General features: G+C 47.2%; 1 long non-coding RNA gene across 1 annotated transcript in view; it reads left to right on the top strand.

Annotated features, from left to right (window-relative positions):
• LOC141162452 (uncharacterized) overlaps positions 1 to 21730 on the top strand; it is a 45514-nt gene extending 23784 nt beyond the window's left edge. Inside the window, exon 3 of the long non-coding RNA XR_012250781.1 lies at positions 21060 to 21730. This is a non-coding gene — a long non-coding RNA (uncharacterized lncRNA). The remainder of the gene's footprint in view (positions 1 to 21059) is intronic.

Raw genomic sequence — 21730 nt, 5'->3', positions numbered from 1 at the left:
CACACAGGAGAGGATTAGATACACGGCTCAGCAGACAGTATCACACAGGAGAGGATTAGATACACGGCTCAGCAGAAGGTATCACACAGGATAGCATTAGATACACGGCTCAGCAGAAGGTATCACACAGGAGAGGATTAGATACACGGCTCAGCAGACGGTATCACACAGGAGAGGATTAGATACACGGCTCAGCAGACAGTATCACACAGGAGAGGATTAGATACACGGCTCAGCAGACAGTATCACACAGGAGAGGATTAGATACATGGCTCAGCAGACAGTATCACACAGGATAGGATTAGATACACGGCTCAGCAGACAGTATCACACAGGAGAGGATTAGATACACGGCTCAGCAGACAGTATCACACAGGATAGGATTAGATACATGGCTCAGCAGACAGTATCACACAGGATAGGATTAGATACACGGCTCAGCAGACAGTATCACACAGGATAGGATTAGATACACGGCTCAGCAGACAGTATCACACAGGAGAGGATTAGATACACAGCTCAGCAGACAGTATCACACAGGAGACGATTAGATACACGGCTCAGCAGACAGTATCACACAGGATAGGATTAGATACACGGCTCAGCAGACGGTATCACACAGGATAGGATTAGATACACGGCTCAGCAGACAGTATCACACAGGAGAGGACTAGATACACGGCTCAGCAGAAGGTATCACACAGGAGAGGATTAGATACACGGCTGAGCAGACGGTATCACACAGGAGAGGATTAGATACACGGCTCAGCAGAAGGTATCACACAGGATAGGATTAGATACACGGCTCAGCAGACAGTATCACACAGGAGAGGATTAGATACACGGCTCAGCAGACAGTATCACACAGGAGAGGACTAGATACACGGCTCAGCAGACAGTATCACACAGGAGAGGACTAGATACACAGCTCAGCAGACAGTATCACACAGGAGAGGATTAGATACACGGCTCAGCAGACAGTATCACACAGGATAGGATTAGATACACGGCTCAGCAGACAGTATCACACAGGAGAGGACTAGATACACGGCTCAGCAGAAGGTATCACACAGGAGAGGATTAGATACACGGCTCAGCAGACGGTATCACACAGGAGAGGATTAGATACACGGCTCAGCAGACAGTATCACACAGGATAGGATTAGATACACGGCTCAGCAGAAGGTATCACACAGGATAGGATTAGATACACGGCTCAGCAGACAGTATCACACAGGAGAGGATTAGATACACGGCTCAGCAGACAGTATCACACAGGATAGGATTAGATACACGGCTCAGCAGACAGTATCACACAGGAGAGGATTAGATACACGGCTCAGCAGACAGTATCACACAGGAGAGGATTAGATACACGGCTCAGCAGACAGTATCACACAGGATAGGATTAGATGCACGGCTCAGCAGACAGTATCACACAGGATAGGATTAGATACACGGCTCAGCAGAAGGTATCACACAGGATAGGATTAGATACACGGCTCAGCAGACAGTATCACACAGGATAGGATTAGATACACGGCTCAGCAGACAGTATCACACAGGATAGGATTAGATACACAGCTCAGCAAACAGTATCACACAGGATAGGATTAGATACACGGCTCAGCAGACAGTATCACACAGGATAGGATTAGATACACGGCTCAGCAGACAGTATCACACAGGAGAGGATTAGATACATGGCTCAGCAGACAGTATCACACAGGATAGGATTAGATACACAGCTCAGCAGACAGTATCACACAGGAGAGGATTAGATACACGGCTCAGCAGACGGTATCACACAGGAGAGGATTAGATACACGGCTCAGCAGACAGTTTCACACAGGAGAGGATTAGATACACGGCTCAGCAGACAGTATCACACAGGATAGGATTAGATACACAGCTCAGCAGACAGTATCACACAGGATAGGATTAGATACACAGCTCAGCAGACAGTATCACACAGGATAGGATTAGATACACAGCTCAGCAGACAGTATCACACAGGAGAGGATTAGATACACGGCTCAGCAGACAGTAACACACAGGAGAGGATTAGATACACTGCTCAGCAGACAGTATCACACAGGATAGGATTAGATACATGGCTCAGCAGACAGTATCACACAGGATAGGATTAGATACACGGCTCAGCAGACAGTATCACACAGGATAGGATTAGATACACGGCTCAGCAGACAGTATCACACAGGAGAGGATTAGATACATGGCTCAGCAGACAGTATCACACAGGATAGGATTAGATACACAGCTCAGCAGACAGTATCACACAGGAGAGGATTAGATACACGGCTCAGCAGACGGTATCACACAGGAGAGGATTAGATACACGGCTCAGCAGACAGTTTCACACAGGAGAGGATTAGATACACGGCTCAGCAGACAGTATCACACAGGATAGGATTAGATACACGGCTCAGCAGACAGTATCACACAGGATAGGATTAGATACACAGCTCAGCAGACAGTATCACACAGGATAGGATTAGATACACAGCTCAGCAGACAGTATCACACAGGAGAGGATTAGATACACGGCTCAGCAGACAGTAACACACAGGAGAGGATTAGATACACTGCTCAGCAGACAGTATCACACAGGATAGGATTAGATACACGGCTCAGCAGACAGTATCACACAGGATAGGATTAGATACACAGCTCAGCAGACAGTATCACACAGGATAGGATTAGATACACGGCTCAGCAGACAGTATCACACAGGATAGGATTAGATACACGGCTCAGCAGACGGTATCACACAGGAGAGGATTAGATACACGGCTAAGCAGAAAGTATCACACAGGAGAGGATTAGATACACGGCTCAGCAGACAGTATCACACAGGAGAGGATTAGATACAAGGCTCAGCAGACTGTATCACACAGGAGAGGATTAGATACACGGCTCAGCAGACAGTATCACACAGGAGAGGATTAGATACACGGCTCAGCAGACAGTATTACACAGGATAGGATTAGATACACAGCTCAGCAGAGAGTATCACACAGGATAGGATTAGATACACGGCTCAGCAGACAGTATCACACAGGATAGGATTAGATACACGGCTCAGCAGACAGTATCACACAGGAGAGGATTAGATACACAGCTCAGCTGACAGTATCACACAGGATAGGATTAGATACACGGCTCAGCAGACAGTATCACACAGGATAGGATTAGATTCACGGCTCAGCAGACAGTATCACACAGGAGAGGATTAGATACACGGCTCAGCAGACAGTATCACACAGGAGAGGATTAGATACACGGCTCAGCAGAAGGTATCACACAGGATAGCATTAGATACACGGCTCAGCAGAAGGTATCACACAGGAGAGGATTAGATACACGGCTCAGCAGACGGTATCACACAGGAGAGGATTAGATACACGGCTCAGCAGAAGGTATCACACAGGAGAGGATTAGATACACAGCTCAGCAGACAGTATCACACAGGAGAGGATTAGATACACAGCTCAGCAGACAGTATCACACAGGAGAGGACTAGATACACGGCTCAGCAGACAGTATCACACATGAGGATTAGATACACGGCTCAGCAGACAGTATCACACAGGAGAGGACTAGATACACGGCTCAGCAGAAGGTATCACACAGGATAGGATTAGATACACGGCTCAGCAGACAGTATCACACAGGAGAGGATTAGATACACGGCTCAGCAGACAGTATCACACAGGATAGGATTAGATACACGGCTCAGCAGACAGTATCACACAGGAGAGGATTAGATACACGGCTCAGCAGACAGTATCACACAGGATAGGATTAGATACACGGCTCAGCAGACAGGATCACACAGGAGAGGATTAGATACACGGCTCAGCAGACAGTATCACACAGGAGAGGATTAGATACACGGCTCAGCAGACGGTATCACACAGGAGAGGATTAGATACACGGCTCAGCAGACAGTATCACACAGGATAGGATTAGATACACGGCTCAGCAGACAGTATCACACAGGAGAGGATTAGATACAAGGCTCAGCAGACTGTATCACACAGGAGAGGATTAGATACACGGCTCAGCAGACAGTATCACACAGGAGAGGATTAGATACACGGCTCAGCAGACAGTATTACACAGGATAGGATTAGATACACAGCTCAGCAGAGAGTATCACACAGGATAGGATTAGATACACGGCTCAGCAGACAGTATCACACAGGATAGGATTAGATACACGGCTCAGCAGACAGTATCACACAGGAGAGGATTAGATACACAGCTCAGCTGACAGTATCACACAGGATAGGATTAGATACACGGCTCAGCAGACAGTATCACACAGGATAGGATTAGATACACGGCTCAGCAGACAGTATCACACAGGAGAGGATTAGATACACGGCTCAGCAGACAGTATCACACAGGATAGGATTAGATACACGGCTCAGCAGACAGTATCACACAGGAGAGGATTAGATACACGGCTCAGCAGACAGTATCACACAGGATAAGATTAGATACACGGCTCAGCAGAAGGTATCACACAGGAGAGGATTAGATACACGGCTCAGCAGACAGTATCACACAGGAGAGGATTAGATACACGGCTCAGCAGAAGGTATCACACAGGATAGCATTAGATACACGGCTCAGCAGAAGGTATCACACAGGAGAGGATTAGATACACGGCTCAGCAGACGGTATCACACAGGAGAGGATTAGATACACGGCTCAGCAGAAGGTATCACACAGGAGAGGATTAGATACACGGCTCAGCAGACAGTATCACACAGGAGAGGATTAGATACACAGCTCAGCAGACAGTATCACACAGGAGAGGATTAGATACACGGCTCAGCAGACAGTATCACACATGAGGATTAGATACACGGCTCAGCAGACAGTATCACACAGGAGAGGATTAGATACACGGCTCAGCAGAAGGTATCACACAGGATAGGATTAGATACACGGCTCAGCAGACAGTATCACACAGGAGAGGATTAGATACACGGCTCAGCAGACAGTATCACACAGGATAGGATTAGATACACGGCTCAGCAGACAGTATCACACAGGAGAGGATTAGATACACGGCTCAGCAGACAGTATCACACAGGAGAGGATTAGATACACGGCTCAGCAGACGGTATCACACAGGAGAGGATTAGATACACGGCTCAGCAGAAGGTATCACACAGGATAGGATTAGATACACGGCTCAGCAGACAGTATCACACAGGAGAGGATTAGATACACGGCTCAGCAGACAGTATCACACAGGATAGGATTAGATACACGGCTCAGCAGACAGTATCACACAGGATAGGATTAGATACACGGCTCAGCAGAAGGTATCACACAGGATAGGATTAGATACACGGCTCAGCAGACAGTATCACACAGGAGAGGATTAGATACACGGCTCAGCAGACAGTATCACACAGGATAGGATTAGATACACGGCTCAGCAGACAGTATCACACAGGAGAGGACTAGATACACGGCTCAGCAGACAGTATCACACAGGAGAGGATTAGATACACGGCTCAGCAGACAGTATCACACAGGAGAGGATTAGATACACAGCTCAGCAGACAGTATCACACAGGAGAGGATTAGATACACAGCTCAGCAGACAGTATCACACAGGATAGGATTAGATACATGGCTCAGCAGACAGTATCACACATGAGGATTAGATACACGGCTCAGCAGACAGTATCACACAGGATAGGATTAGATACACAGCTCAGCGGACAGTATCACACAGGATAGAATTAGATACACGGCTCAGCAGACAGTATCACACAGGATAGGATTAGATACACAGCTCAGCAGACAGTATCACACAGGATAGGATTAGATACACAGCTCAGCAGACAGTATCACACAGGATAGGATTAGATACACAGCTCAGCAGACAGTATCACACAGGAGAGGATTAGATACACGGCTCAGCAGACAGTATCACACAGGATAGTATTAGATACACAGCTCAGCAGACAGTATCACACAGGATAGTATTAGATACACGGCTCAGCAGACAGTATCACACAGGAGAGGATTAGATACACGTCTCAGCAGACAGTATCACACAGGATAGGATTAGATACACAGCTCAGCAGACAGTATCACACAGGATAGGATTAGATACACAGCTCAGCAAACAGTATCACACAGGAGAGGATTAGATACCCGGCTCAGCAGACAGTATCACACAGGATAGGATTAGATACACGGCTCAGCAGACGGTATCACACAGGAGAGGATTAGATACACGGCTCAGCAGACAGTATCACACAGGAGAGGATTAGATACACAGCTCAGCAGACAGTATCACACAGGATAGGATTAGATACACGGCTCAGCAGACAGTATCACACAGGATAGGATTAGATACACAGCTCAGCAGACAGTATCACACAGGATAGGATTAGATACACAGCTCAGCAGACAGTATCACACAGGAGAGGATTAGATACACGGCTCAGCAGACAGTAACACACAGGAGAGGATTAGATACACTGCTCAGCAGACAGTATCACACAGAAGAGGATTAGATACACGGCTCAGCAGACAGTATCACACAGGATAGGATTAGATACACGGCTCAGCAGACAGTATCACACAGGATAGGATTAGATACACGGCTCAGCAGACAGTATCACACAGGAGAGGATTAGATACACGGCTCAGCAGACAGTATCACACAGGATAGGATTAGATACACGGCTCAGCAGAAGGTATCACACAGGAGAGGATTAGATACACGGCTCAGCAGACAGTATCACACAGGAGAGGATTAGATACACGGCTCAGCAGAAGGTATCACACAGGATAGCATTAGATACACGGCTCAGCAGAAGGTATCACACAGGAGAGGATTAGATACACGGCTCAGCAGACGGTATCACACAGGAGAGGATTAGATACACGGCTCAGCAGACAGTATCACACAGGAGAGGATTAGATACACGGCTCAGCAGACAGTATCACACAGGAGAGGATTAGATACATGGCTCAGCAGACAGTATCACACAGGATAGGATTAGATACACGGCTCAGCAGACAGTATCACACAGGATAGGATTAGATACACGGCTCAGCAGACAGTATCACACAGGAGAGGACTAGATACACGGCTCAGCAGAAGGTATCACACAGGAGAGGATTAGATACACGGCTCAGCAGACGGTATCACACAGGAGAGGATTAGATACACGGCTCAGCAGACAGTATCACACAGGATAGGATTAGATACACGGCTCAGCAGACAGTATCACACAGGATAGGATTAGATGCACGGCTCAGCAGACAGTATCACACAGGATAGGATTAGATACACGGCTCAGCAGAAGGTATCACACAGGAGAGGACTAGATACACGGCTCAGCAGAAGGTATCACACAGGATAGGATTAGATACACGGCTCAGCAGACAGTATCACACAGGAGAGGATTAGATACACGGCTCAGCAGACAGTATCACACAGGATAGGATTAGATACACGGCTCAGCAGACAGTATCACACAGGAGAGGATTAGATACACGGCTCAGCAGACAGTATCACACAGGATAGGATTAGATACACGGCTCAGCAGACAGGATCACACAGGAGAGGATTAGATACACGGCTCAGCAGACAGTATCACACAGGAGAGGATTAGATACACGGCTCAGCAGACGGTATCACACAGGAGAGGATTAGATACACGGCTCAGCAGACAGTATCACACAGGATAGGATTAGATACACGGCTCAGCAGACAGTATCACACAGGAGAGGATTAGATACAAGGCTCAGCAGACTGTATCACACAGGAGAGGATTAGATACACAGCTCAGCTGACAGTATCACACAGGATAGGATTAGATACACGGCTCAGCAGACAGTATCACACAGGATAAGATTAGATACACGGCTCAGCAGAAGGTATCACACAGGAGAGGATTAGATACACGGCTCAGCTGACAGTATCACACAGGATAGGATTAGATACACGGCTCAGCAGACAGTATCACACAGGATAGGATTAGATACACGGCTCAGCAGACAGTATCACACAGGAGAGGATTAGATACACGGCTCAGCAGACAGTATCACACAGGATAGGATTAGATACACGGCTCAGCAGACAGTATCACACAGGAGAGGATTAGATACACGGCTCAGCAGACAGTATCACACAGGATAAGATTAGATACACGGCTCAGCAGAAGGTATCACACAGGAGAGGATTAGATACACGGCTCAGCAGACAGTATCACACAGGAGAGGATTAGATACACGGCTCAGCAGAAGGTATCACACAGGATAGCATTAGATACACGGCTCAGCAGAAGGTATCACACAGGAGAGGATTAGATACACGGCTCAGCAGACGGTATCACACAGGAGAGGATTAGATACACGGCTCAGCAGAAGGTATCACACAGGAGAGGATTAGATACACGGCTCAGCAGACAGTATCACACAGGAGAGGATTAGATACACAGCTCAGCAGACAGTATCACACAGGAGAGGATTAGATACACGGCTCAGCAGACAGTATCACACATGAGGATTAGATACACGGCTCAGCAGACAGTATCACACAGGAGAGGATTAGATACACGGCTCAGCAGAAGGTATCACACAGGATAGGATTAGATACACGGCTCAGCAGACAGTATCACACAGGAGAGGATTAGATACACGGCTCAGCAGACAGTATCACACAGGATAGGATTAGATACACGGCTCAGCAGACAGTATCACACAGGAGAGGATTAGATACACGGCTCAGCAGACAGTATCACACAGGAGAGGATTAGATACACGGCTCAGCAGACGGTATCACACAGGAGAGGATTAGATACACGGCTCAGCAGAAGGTATCACACAGGATAGGATTAGATACACGGCTCAGCAGACAGTATCACACAGGAGAGGATTAGATACACGGCTCAGCAGACAGTATCACACAGGATAGGATTAGATACACGGCTCAGCAGACAGTATCACACAGGATAGGATTAGATACACGGCTCAACAGAAGGTATCACACAGGATAGGATTAGATACACGGCTCAGCAGACAGTATCACACAGGAGAGGATTAGATACACGGCTCAGCAGACAGTATCACACAGGATAGGATTAGATACACGGCTCAGCAGACAGTATCACACAGGAGAGGACTAGATACACGGCTCAGCAGACAGTATCACACAGGAGAGGATTAGATACACGGCTCAGCAGACAGTATCACACAGGAGAGGATTAGATACACAGCTCAGCAGACAGTATCACACAGGAGAGGATTAGATACACAGCTCAGCAGACAGTATCACACAGGATAGGATTAGATACATGGCTCAGCAGACAGTATCACACATGAGGATTAGATACACGGCTCAGCAGACAGTATCACACAGGATAGGATTAGATACACAGCTCAGCGGACAGTATCACACAGGATAGAATTAGATACACGGCTCAGCAGACAGTATCACACAGGATAGGATTAGATACACAGCTCAGCAGACAGTATCACACAGGATAGGATTAGATACACAGCTCAGCAGACAGTATCACACAGGATAGGATTAGATACACAGCTCAGCAGACAGTATCACACAGGAGAGGATTAGATACACGGCTCAGCAGACAGTATCACACAGGATAGTATTAGATACACAGCTCAGCAGACAGTATCACACAGGATAGTATTAGATACACGGCTCAGCAGACAGTATCACACAGGAGAGGATTAGATACACGTCTCAGCAGACAGTATCACACAGGATAGGATTAGATACACAGCTCAGCAAACAGTATCACACAGGATAGGATTAGATACACAGCTCAGCAGACAGTATCACACAGGATAGGATTAGATACACAGCTCAGCAAACAGTATCACACAGGAGAGGATTAGATACCCGGCTCAGCAGACAGTATCACACAGGATAGGATTAGATACACGGCTCAGCAGACGGTATCACACAGGAGAGGATTAGATACACGGCTCAGCAGACAGTATCACACAGGAGAGGATTAGATACACAGCTCAGCAGACAGTATCACACAGGATAGGATTAGATACACGGCTCAGCAGACAGTATCACACAGGATAGGATTAGATACACAGCTCAGCAGACAGTATCACACAGGATAGGATTAGATACACAGCTCAGCAGACAGTATCACACAGGAGAGGATTAGATACACGGCTCAGCAGACAGTAACACACAGGAGAGGATTAGATACACTGCTCAGCAGACAGTATCACACAGAAGAGGATTAGATACACGGCTCAGCAGACAGTATCACACAGGATAGGATTAGATACACGGCTCAGCAGACAGTATCACACAGGATAGGATTAGATACACGGCTCAGCAGACAGTATCACACAGGAGAGGATTAGATACACGGCTCAGCAGACAGTATCACACAGGATAGGATTAGATACACGGCTCAGCAGAAGGTATCACACAGGAGAGGATTAGATACACGGCTCAGCAGACAGTATCACACAGGAGAGGATTAGATACACGGCTCAGCAGAAGGTATCACACAGGATAGCATTAGATACACGGCTCAGCAGAAGGTATCACACAGGAGAGGATTAGATACACGGCTCAGCAGACGGTATCACACAGGAGAGGATTAGATACACGGCTCAGCAGACAGTATCACACAGGAGAGGATTAGATACACGGCTCAGCAGACAGTATCACACAGGAGAGGATTAGATACATGGCTCAGCAGACAGTATCACACAGGATAGGATTAGATACACGGCTCAGCAGACAGTATCACACAGGAGAGGATTAGATACACGGCTCAGCAGACAGTATCACACAGGATAGGATTAGATACATGGCTCAGCAGACAGTATCACACAGGATAGGATTAGATACACGGCTCAGCAGACAGTATCACACAGGATAGGATTAGATACACGGCTCAGCAGACAGTATCACACAGGAGAGGATTAGATACACAGCTCAGCAGACAGTATCACACAGGAGACGATTAGATACACGGCTCAGCAGACAGTATCACACAGGATAGGATTAGATACACGGCTCAGCAGACGGTATCACACAGGATAGGATTAGATACACGGCTCAGCAGACAGTATCACACAGGAGAGGACTAGATACACGGCTCAGCAGAAGGTATCACACAGGAGAGGATTAGATACACGGCTGAGCAGACGGTATCACACAGGAGAGGATTAGATACACGGCTCAGCAGAAGGTATCACACAGGATAGGATTAGATACACGGCTCAGCAGACAGTATCACACAGGAGAGGATTAGATACACGGCTCAGCAGACAGTATCACACAGGAGAGGACTAGATACACGGCTCAGCAGACAGTATCACACAGGAGAGGACTAGATACACAGCTCAGCAGACAGTATCACACAGGAGAGGATTAGATACACGGCTCAGCAGACAGTATCACACAGGAGAGGATTAAATACACGGCTCAGCAGACAGTATCACACAGGATAGGATTAGATACACGGCTCAGCAGACAGTATCACACAGGAGAGGACTAGATACACGGCTCAGCAGAAGGTATCACACAGGAGAGGATTAGATACACGGCTCAGCAGACGGTATCACACAGGAGAGGATTAGATACACGGCTCAGCAGACAGTATCACACAGGATAGGATTAGATACACGGCTCAGCAGACAGTATCACACAGGATAGGATTAGATGCACGGCTCAGCAGACAGTATCACACAGGATAGGATTAGATACACGGCTCAGCAGAAGGTATCACACAGGATAGGATTAGATACACGGCTCAGCAGACAGTATCACACAGGAGAGGATTAGATACACGGCTCAGCAGACAGTATCACACAGGATAGGATTAGATACACGGCTCAGCAGACAGTATCACACAGGAGAGGATTAGATACACGGCTCAGCAGACAGTATCACACAGGAGAGGATTAGATACACGGCTCAGCAGACAGTATCACACAGGATAGGATTAGATGCACGGCTCAGCAGACAGTATCACACAGGATAGGATTAGATACACGGCTCAGCAGAAGGTATCACACAGGATAGGATTAGATACACGGCTCAGCAGACAGTATCACACAGGAGAGGATTAGATACACGGCTCAGCAGACAGTATCACACAGGATAGGATTAGATGCACGGCTCAGCAGACAGTATCACACAGGATAGGATTAGATACACGGCTCAGCAGAAGGTATCACACAGGATAGGATTAGATACACGGCTCAGCAGACAGTATCACACAGGAGAGGATTAGATACACGGCTCAGCAGACAGTATCACACAGGAGAGGACTAGATACACGGCTCAGCAGACAGTATCACACAGGAGAGGATTAGATACACGGCTCAGCAGACAGTATCACACAGGAGAGGATTAGATACACAGCTCAGCAGACAGTATCACACAGGAGAGGATTAGATACACAGCTCAGCAGACAGTATCACACAGGATAGGATTAGATACACGGCTCAGCAGACAGTATCACACATGAGGATTAGATACACGGCTCAGCAGACAGTATCACACAGGAGAGGACTAGATACACGGCTCAGCAGACAGTATCACACAGGATAGGATTAGATACACGGCTCAGCAGACAGTATCACACAGGATAGGATTAGATACACGGCTCAGCAGACAGTATCACACAGGATAGGATTAGATACACGGCTCAGCAGACAGTATCACACAGGATAGGATTAGATACACAACTCAGCAGACAGTATCACACAGGATAGGATTAGATACACAGCTCAGCAAACAGTATCACACAGGATAGGATTAGATACACAACTCAGCAGACAGTATCACACAGGATAGGATTAGATACACAGCTCAGCAAACAGTATCACACAGGATAGGATTAGATACACGGCTCAGCAGACAGTATCACACAGGATAGGATTAGATACACGGCTCAGCAGACAGTATCACACAGGATAGGATTAGATACACGGCTCAGCAGACAGTATCACACAGGATAGGATTAGATACACAGCTCAGCAGACAGTATCACACAGGATAGGATTAGATACACAGCTCAGCAGACAGTATCACACAGGAGAGGATTAGATACACGGCTCAGCAGACAGTATCACACAGGATAGTATTAGATACACAGCTCAGCAGACAGTATCACACAGGATAGTATTAGATACACGGCTCAGCAGACAGTATCACACAGGAGAGGATTAGATACACGTCTCAGCAGACAGTATCACACAGGATAGGATTAGATACACAGCTCAGCAGACAGTATCACACAGGATAGGATTAGATACACAGCTCAGCAAACAGTATCACACAGGAGAGGATTAGATACCCGGCTCAGCAGACAGTATCACACAGGATAGGATTAGATACACGGCTCAGCAGACGGTATCACACAGGAGAGGATTAGATACACGGCTCAGCAGACAGTATCACACAGGAGAGGATTAGATACACAGCTCAGCAGACAGTATCACACAGGATAGGATTAGATACACGGCTCAGCAGACAGTATCACACAGGATAGGATTAGATACACAGCTCAGCAGACAGTATCACACAGGATAGGATTAGATACACAGCTCAGCAGACAGTATCACACAGGAGAGGATTAGATACACGGCTCAGCAGACAGTAACACACAGGAGAGGATTAGATACACTGCTCAGCAGACAGTATCACACAGAAGAGGATTAGATACACGGCTCAGCAGACAGTATCACACAGGATAGGATTAGATACACGGCTCAGCAGACAGTATCACACAGGATAGGATTAGATACACGGCTCAGCAGACAGTATCACACAGGAGAGGATTAGATACACGGCTCAGCAGACAGTATCACACAGGATAGGATTAGATACACGGCTCAGCAGAAGGTATCACACAGGAGAGGATTAGATACACGGCTCAGCAGACAGTATCACACAGGAGAGGATTAGATACACGGCTCAGCAGAAGGTATCACACAGGATAGCATTAGATACACGGCTCAGCAGAAGGTATCACACAGGAGAGGATTAGATACACGGCTCAGCAGACGGTATCACACAGGAGAGGATTAGATACACGGCTCAGCAGACAGTATCACACAGGAGAGGATTAGATACACGGCTCAGCAGACAGTATCACACAGGAGAGGATTAGATACATGGCTCAGCAGACAGTATCACACAGGATAGGATTAGATACACGGCTCAGCAGACAGTATCACACAGGAGAGGATTAGATACACGGCTCAGCAGACAGTATCACACAGGATAGGATTAGATACACGGCTCAGCAGACAGTATCACACAGGATAGGATTAGATACACGGCTCAGCAGACAGTATCACACAGGATAGGATTAGATACACGGCTCAGCAGACAGTATCACACAGGAGAGGATTAGATACACAGCTCAGCAGACAGTATCACACAGGAGACGATTAGATACACGGCTCAGCAGACAGTATCACACAGGATAGGATTAGATACACGGCTCAGCAGACGGTATCACACAGGATAGGATTAGATACACGGCTCAGCAGACAGTATCACACAGGAGAGGACTAGATACACGGCTCAGCAGAAGGTATCACACAGGAGAGGATTAGATACACGGCTGAGCAGACGGTATCACACAGGAGAGGATTAGATACACGGCTCAGCAGAAGGTATCACACAGGATAGGATTAGATACACGGCTCAGCAGACAGTATCACACAGGAGAGGATTAGATACACGGCTCAGCAGACAGTATCACACAGGAGAGGACTAGATACACGGCTCAGCAGACAGTATCACACAGGAGAGGACTAGATACACAGCTCAGCAGACAGTATCACACAGGAGAGGATTAGATACACGGCTCAGCAGACAGTATCACACAGGAGAGGATTAAATACACGGCTCAGCAGACAGTATCACACAGGATAGGATTAGATACACGGCTCAGCAGACAGTATCACACAGGAGAGGACTAGATACACGGCTCAGCAGAAGGTATCACACAGGAGAGGATTAGATACACGGCTCAGCAGACGGTATCACACAGGAGAGGATTAGATACACGGCTCAGCAGACAGTATCACACAGGATAGGATTAGATACACGGCTCAGCAGACAGTATCACACAGGATAGGATTAGATGCACGGCTCAGCAGACAGTATCACACAGGATAGGATTAGATACACGGCTCAGCAGAAGGTATCACACAGGATAGGATTAGATACACGGCTCAGCAGACAGTATCACACAGGAGAGGATTAGATACACGGCTCAGCAGACAGTATCACACAGGATAGGATTAGATACACGGCTCAGCAGACAGTATCACACAGGAGAGGATTAGATACACGGCTCAGCAGACAGTATCACACAGGAGAGGATTAGATACACGGCTCAGCAGACAGTATCACACAGGATAGGATTAGATGCACGGCTCAGCAGACAGTATCACACAGGATAGGATTAGATACACGGCTCAGCAGAAGGTATCACACAGGATAGGATTAGATACACGGCTCAGCAGACAGTATCACACAGGAGAGGATTAGATACACGGCTCAGCAGACAGTATCACACAGGATAGGATTAGATACACGGCTCAGCAGACAGTATCACACAGGAGAGGACTAGATACACGGCTCAGCAGACAGTATCACACAGGAGAGGATTAGATACACGGCTCAGCAGACAGTATCACACAGGAGAGGATTAGATACACAGCTCAGCAGACAGTATCACACAGGAGAGGATTAGATACACAGCTCAGCAGACAGTATCACACAGGATAGGATTAGATACACGGCTCAGCAGACAGTATCACACATGAGGATTAGATACACGGCTCAGCAGACAGTATCACACAGGAGAGGACTAGATACACGGCTCAGCAGACAGTATCACACAGGATAGGATTAGATACACGGCTCAGCAGACAGTATCACACAGGATAGGATTAGATACACGGCTCAGCAGACAGTATCACACAGGATAGGATTAGATACACGGCTCAGCAGACAGTATCACACAGGATAGGATTAGATACACAACTCAGCAGACAGTATCACACAGGATAGGATTAGATACACAGCTCAGCAAACAGTATCACACAGGATAGGATTAGATACACAACTCAGCAGACAGTATCACACAGGATAGGATTAGATACACAGCTCAGCAAACAGTATCACACAGGATAGGATTAGATACACGGCTCAGCAGACAGTATCACACAGGATAGGATTAGATACACGGCTCAGCAGACAGTATCACACAGGATAGGATTAGATACACGGCTCAGCAGACAGTATCACACAGGATAGGATTAGATACACAGCTCAGCAGACAGTATCACACAGGAGAGGATTAGATACACGGCTCAGCAGACAGTATCACACAGGAGAGGATTAGATACACAGCTCAGCAGACAGTATCACACAGGATAGGATTAGATACACGGCTCAGCAGACAGTATCACTCAGGATAGGATTAGATACACGGCTCAGCGGACAGTATCACACAGGAGAGGATTAGATACACGGCTCAGCAGACAGTATCACACAGGATAGGATTAGATACACGGCTCAGCAGACAGTATCACACAGGATAGGATTAGATACACAGCTCAGCAGACAGTATCACTCAGGATAGGATTAGATACACGGCTCAGCGGACAATATCACACAGGATAGGATTAGATACACGGCTCAGCAGACTGTATCACACAGGAGAGGATTAGATACACGGCTCAGCAGACAGTATCACACAGGAGAGGATTAGATACACGGCTCAGCAGACAGTATCACACAGGATAGGATTAGATACACGGCTCAGCAGACAGTATCACACAGGATAGGATTAGATACACAGCTCAGCAAACAGTATCACACAGGATAGGATTAGATACACGGCTCAGCAGACAGTATCACACAGGATAGGATTAGATACACGGCTCAGCAGACAGTATCACACAGGAGAGGATTAGATACACGGCTCAGCAGACAGTATCACACAGGATAGGATTAGATACACAGCTCAGCAGACAGTATCACACAGGAGAGGATTAGATACACGGCTCAGCAGACGGTATCACACAGGAGAGGATTAGATACACGGCTCAGCAGACAGTATCACACAGGAGAGGATTAGATACACAGCTCAGCAGACAGTATCACACAGGATAGGATTAGATACACGGCTCAGCAGACAGTATCACACAGGATAGGATTAGATACACAGCTCAGCAGACAGTATCACACAGGATAGGATTAGATACACGGCTCAGCAGACAGTATCACACAGGATAGGATTAGATACACAGCTCAGCAGACAGTATCACACAGGATAGGATTAGATACACGGCTCAGCAGACAGTATCACACAGGATAGGATTAGATACACGGCTCAGCAGACGGTATCACACAGGAGAGGATTAGATACACGGCTCAGCAGACAGTATCACACAGGATAGGATTAGATACACGGCTCAGCAGACAGTATCACAGGATAGGATTAGATACACGGCTCAGCAGACTGTATCACACAGGAGAGGATTAGATACACGGCTCAGCAGACAGTATTACACAGGATAGGATTAGATACACGGCTCAGCAGACAGTATTACACAGGATAGGATTAGATACACAGCTCAGCAGAGAGTATCACACAGGATAGGATTAGATACACGGCTCAGCAGACAGTATCACACAGGATAGGATTAGATACACGGCTCAGCAGACAGTATCACACAGGAGAGGATTAGATACACGGCTCAGCAGACAGTATCACACAGGATAGGATTAGATACACGGCTCAGCAGACGGTATCACACAGGATAGGATTAGATACACGGCTCAGCAGACGGTATCACACAGGAGAGGATTAGATACAAGGCTCAGCAGACAGTATCACACAGGATAGGATTAGATACACGGCTCAGCAGACGGTATCACACAGGATAGGATTAGATACACGGCTCAGCAGACGGTATCACACAGGAGAGGATTAGATACAAGGCTCAGCAGACAGTATCACACAGGAGAGGATTAGATACACAGCTCAGCAGACAGTATCACACAGGAGAGGATTAGATACACAGCTCAGCAGACAGTATCACACAGGATAGGATTAGATACACGGCTCAGCAGACAGTATCACACAGGATAGGATTAGATACACGACTCAGCAGACGGTAGCACATAGGATAGGATTAGATACACGACTCAGCAGACAGTATCACACAGGAGAGGATTAGATACACGGCTCAGCAGACAGTATCACACTGGATAGGATTAGATACACGGCTCAGCAGTATCACACAGGATAGGATTAGATACACGGCTCAGAAGACAGTATCACACAGGATAGGATTAGATACACGGCTCAGAAGACAGTATCACACAGGATAGGATTAGATACACGGCTCAGCAGACAGTATCACACTGGATAGGATTAGATACACGGCTCAGCAGACAGTATCACACTGGATAGGATTAGATACACGGCTCAGCAGACAGTATCACACTGGATAGGATTAGATACACAGCTCAGCAGTATCACACAGGATAGGATTAGATACACGGCTCAGAAGACAGTATCACACAGGATAGGATTAGATACACGGCTCAGAAGACAGTATCACACAGGAGAGGATTAGATACACGGCTCAGCAGACAGTATCACACAGGATAGGATTAGATACACTGCTCAGAAGACAGTATCACACAGGATAGGATTAGATACACGGCTCAGCAGACAGTATCACACTGGATAGGATTAGATACACGGCTCAGCAGACAATGTCACACAGGAGAGGATTAGATACACGGCTCAGCAGACAGTATCACACAGGAGAGGATTAGATACACGGCTCAGCAGACAGTATCACACAGGAGAGGATTAGATACACGGCTCAGCAGACAGTATCACACAGGAGAGGATTAGATACACGGCTCAGCAGACAGTATCACACAGGAGAGGATTAGATACACAGCTCAGCAGACAGTATCACACAGGAGAGGATTAGATACACACGGCTCAGCAGACAGTATCACACAGGAGAGGATTAGATACACGGCTCAGCAGACAATGTCACACAGGAGAGGATTAGATACACGGCTCAGCAGACAGTATCACACATGATAGGATTAGATACACGGCTCAGCAGACAGTATCACACAGGAGAGGATTAGATACACGGCTCAGCAGACAATGTCACACAGGAGAGGATTAGATACACGGCTCAGCAGACAGTATCACACAGGATAGGATTAGATACACAGCTCAGCAGACAGTATCACACAGGAGAGGATTAGATACACGGCTCAGCAGACAGTATCACACAGGAGAGGATTAGATACACGGCTCAGCAGACAGTATCACACAGGATAGGATTAGATACACGGCTCAGCAGACAGTATCACACAGGAGAGGATTAGATACACGGCTCAGCAGACAGTATCACACAGGAGAGGATTAGATACACGGCTCAGCAGACAGTATCACACAGGAGAGGATTAGATACACGGCTCAGCAGACAGTATCACACAGGAGAGGATTAGATACACGGCTCAGCAGACAGTATCACACAGGATAGGATTAGATACACGGCTCAGCAGACAATGTCACACAGGAGAGGATTAGATACACAGCTCAGCAGACAGTATCACACAGGATAGGATTAGATACACAGCTCAGCAGACAGTATCACACAGGAGAGGATTAGATACACGGCTCAGCAGACAGTATCACACAGGAGAGGATTAGATACACGGCTCAGCAGACAGTATCACACAGGATAGGATTAGATACACGGCTCAGCAGACAGTATCACACAGGAGAGGATTAGATACACAGCTCAGCAGACAGTATCACACAGGAGAGGATTAGATACACAGCTCAGTAGACAGTATCACACAGGAGAGGATTAGATACACAGCTCAGCAGACAGTATCACACAGGAGAGGATTAGATACACAGCTCAGCAGACAATATCACACAGGATAGGATTAGATACACAGCTCAGCAGACAGTATCACACAGGATAGGATTAGATACACGGCTCAGCAGACAGTATCACACAGGAGAGGATTAGATACACGGCTCAGCAGACAGTATCACACAGTATAGTATTAGATACACGGCTCATCAGACAGTAACACACAGGAGAGGATTAGATACACGGCTCAGCGGACAGTATCACACAGGATAGAATTAGATACACAGCTCAGCACACAGTACCACACATGATAGGATTAGATACACGGCTCAGCAGACAGTATCACACAGGGTAGGATTAGATACACGGCTCAGCTGACAGTATCACACAGGGTAGGATTAGATACACGGCTCTGCAGACAGTATCACACAGGATAGGATTAGATACACGGCTCAGCTGACAGTATCACACAGGATGGGATTAGATACACGGCTCAGGAGACAGTATCACACAGGATAGGATTAGATACACAGCTCAGCAGACAGTATCACACAGGATAGGATTAGATACACGGCTCAGCAGACAGTATCACACAGGATAGGATTAGATACACGGCTCAGCAGCCAGTATCACACAGGACAGGCTTAGATGCAGAGTTGGGGGTAGCTGGCGGCTCTGGGGGGCACTTGCTGGCTGTGTTCGTCCCTGTCCGTCAGGTCAGATCCTGTTTGATCTGTGTGATTTTGGCGGTGTCTCGGTCCCTCCTGTGTGCTGTGATGATGGCCGCTCGGTCACTGCCCTGAGGAGAGCGGCCGCTCGTCACAACAGACGGGGACGCGGTATACACCCGGGGTAGCCCAACAAAGAGTTAGTGGGACCTCATGTATGGGAGAGCCCACCTCACCGGCGGTACAGGAGGCAGGTGACTCCCCACCTACTGATGAGGATTAGATACAGCAGACAGTACCACATATGGTAGGCTTAGATACAGCGTTCGCCTCCTAGGGGTGAGGGTAATGGTCTGCGGGTCTGTGCCCGGCGGCCTGGTGCTCAGGACACAGATAACGGATTCTCGCCGCTGTTTACAGATCAGGTCGGGTCAGATAAGAGCGGAGGAGACGCGACATTTCCAGGATTTCGATGGAACACGATGTTCTAGGGCCATTATTGCCCGACTGTATTATCCAAGGACGCGGGCGTACACCGGGGAGCGAGGACATCGAGGAATGGATCACCGGCGGCACCAAGAAACACACCGCTCTGCAGAGCATCGCACCCACAGAGTTATGGGGCGGAGAGACAGAGAAGCCAGATGACACGGCTGATAACAGGGAGCAATAGATTGTAGGTCTTTTTTATTTTACAGAAGAAGTGTCACTACACAACACAACTACAATACATCACAGGATACGATACAACAAAGCACAAGAACAAAGCTCCAGATCAGAACAAGATGACAGAACCCGACACAAATCACAGAAATAGAAGCAAAATAAATAAACCAGAAGCGGAAGAAGATTCTCGACCTACTGAAAAGGGATAAAAAGAAAATTTACAATAAAAGAAACAAAATAATGAAGAAAATAAAACTAAAAGTGAAGAAACAAAATAACCATCACGACATGAATGCCCCACCTTTCCCTTCCTTACATAAAAATAATATATAGTATAAAATCACGTACAACCACTGGCCCAGCTTCATTCATACTACTATATACAAACCCAAACAATGTTCATACTATCCTATATACACTTCAAA

Source organism: Phyllobates terribilis, unplaced genomic scaffold, assembly GCF_046119375.1.
Source record: "Phyllobates terribilis strain yellow unplaced genomic scaffold, ASM4611937v1 Scaffold_9__5_contigs__length_417890890, whole genome shotgun sequence".
Taxonomy (NCBI): domain Eukaryota; kingdom Metazoa; phylum Chordata; class Amphibia; order Anura; family Dendrobatidae; genus Phyllobates; species Phyllobates terribilis.
This window is presented reverse-complemented; position numbering and strand designations above follow the sequence as displayed.